The sequence below is a fragment of the Alligator sinensis genome, unplaced genomic scaffold, assembly GCF_000455745.1.
Source record: "Alligator sinensis unplaced genomic scaffold, ASM45574v1 scaffold91_2, whole genome shotgun sequence".
NCBI classification, from domain to species: Eukaryota; Metazoa; Chordata; order Crocodylia; family Alligatoridae; genus Alligator; species Alligator sinensis.
The window spans coordinates 43,749-45,819 of record NW_005842529.1 but is presented as its reverse complement, the minus strand read 5'-3'; positions in this window follow the sequence as shown (position 1 = coordinate 45,819).

Below are 2,071 nucleotides of genomic sequence, written 5' to 3'. Positions count from 1 at the left end.
CAAGGGCATGAAGTCTGCCAAGTTTCAAAGAGATAGGTGCAGGGGTTTCAGGGAAACTGAACTTCAAAGTCTTGAAAGCAAAAAACTCATGTCACGTGTACGTTAAACCACAGTGGGATGAAAACTGCAGGGATGGTAGCTCTTGCTGAGGCAACAAAGCCTGCCAAGTTTCAAGGAGATAGGTGCAGGGGTTTCAGGGAAACTGAACTTCAAAGTCTTGAAAGCAAAAAACTCATGTCACGTGTACGTTAAACCACAGTGGGATGAAAACTGCAGGGATGGTAGCTCTTGCTGAGGCCACAAAGCCTGTCAGCTTTCAAGGAGATCGGTACAGGGATTTCAGGGAAACTGCACCTCAACCTGCTGACAAGGAAACCTTGTGACATGGGTGACTGTCTGTGTGTTAAGGCGCAGCAGGGTGAAAACTGCAGGCATGCTAGGCCCTGCTGCGGCCGTGAAGCCTGCCAGCTGTCAAGGAGATAGGTGCAGGGGGAGTCTGGGGTCTAGGGCCCTGCACCTCTAGCTGCTGACAGGCAAAACCCATGACATGGGTGGATGACACTGTGTGTGAGACAAGGTTCCTTGGGTGAATTTGATATCTTTTATTAGACCAACCCAAATGGTTGGAGAGTAGTTATTAAGCAAGCTTTCGGGTTCAAAAACCCTCCGTCAGGCTAAGGAAGTTTCAGCAGTTGTTGTGTGCTCTTCCTGGATGGAATGAAAAGTAAAGAAGCCAGGGGCTGGGCTGGGGAGTCAGTTGCCAGGCAGATTATAATGTATCAAAAATTCAATGTCTGTGTTTAGTCCATGATCTCTGATATCCAGCAGGTTGATGAAATGGAGCTCATAGGCTCATCTCTGGAAGTGCTGTTTCCCTTGAGGATCAGGGCTGAGAGATTGGAGAGAGAGTGGCCTTCCTGTGAGAAATGTGCCCCCACCAGTAATTGAGTGTTTCTGTCTTCGAAGGATTTCCGGTGTGCGTTCATTCTGGTGTGCAGTTGTTGTTTGGTCTCTCCTATATATCTTCCATCAGGGCATTTGGTGCATTGGATGAGGTATATTGTGTGTGTGTGTCAAGGTGTGCCCTCACTCAACTGATACCAAAGCAGAAAGCAGGATAGTTCAAACAATGCTTCCTTTTATGCAGTTTTTCCATCCCACCCCCAGAGCACTGAGATTGGAAGGGACCTCAGGAAAGGATGACAGTCACAGGCCAGCTACACAGTCAATAATAATGACAGCACTCCTTCCCCCCCCTTCCCCCTCCCACTCCTTACTTTAGTTTCTGTTTCCCTGCAGGCAAGCCCAGCTTGAGCTTTGAAATTCAAAATGTTTTGAAATTTTCAAAACATTTTGACTTGCGTTACACACACGCACGCACGCACGCACGCACGCCCCCCCGGGGGCATTCCCACCTGGGCTGGGCGTTCTGGAAGACCCTCGCGCCATACCACTCTCTTGAATAAGAAAACGCCCTTGAAAAAAAACTTCTTTTGAAACGAACAGAGTCAGACAAGGTTCTTTGCGTAAACTTGGTATCTTTTATTAGACCAACTCAAATAGTTGGAAAAATTCTTCTTTGCAAGTTTTCGGGCACAAACACCCTTCATCAGGCTGAGGAAGTGTCTGCAGATGGTCTGGGCTCTTCCTGGATGGAGTAGTAAAGCTTTTTTCATTTTGTGTTCACAGAGCACATATGTGACAAATAAAAGCCGAAGCAAGGTCTAAAGAGCAGGGCAAGGGCTGAGAGCAAAGGTCCAAAAGCAGGGCACAAAGGGGGACACCGAGCAGTGCGCACTGGCCTCTTTGTCACCTTTAGTGCCATGGGCCAAGACCCACCAAGGAACTTATTGGCCTCCTTCAGGCGGTTGGCTACAGGAAAGGTGACAATTGACTCCCTGGGACAAATACTAACGCAAAGGGGACAGGAGTGGAGGTCAAGGCTTCATAACAAGAGTGCCACGGGAGGCCACCGACCCCTTCCAAGTGGGCACTGCCCAGCGAGACCCTCCCTGGAGTCTTCCTGTGCCTGATGCACCCCCAGGCCACAAGTCCAGTGCCCGGTGGGGGG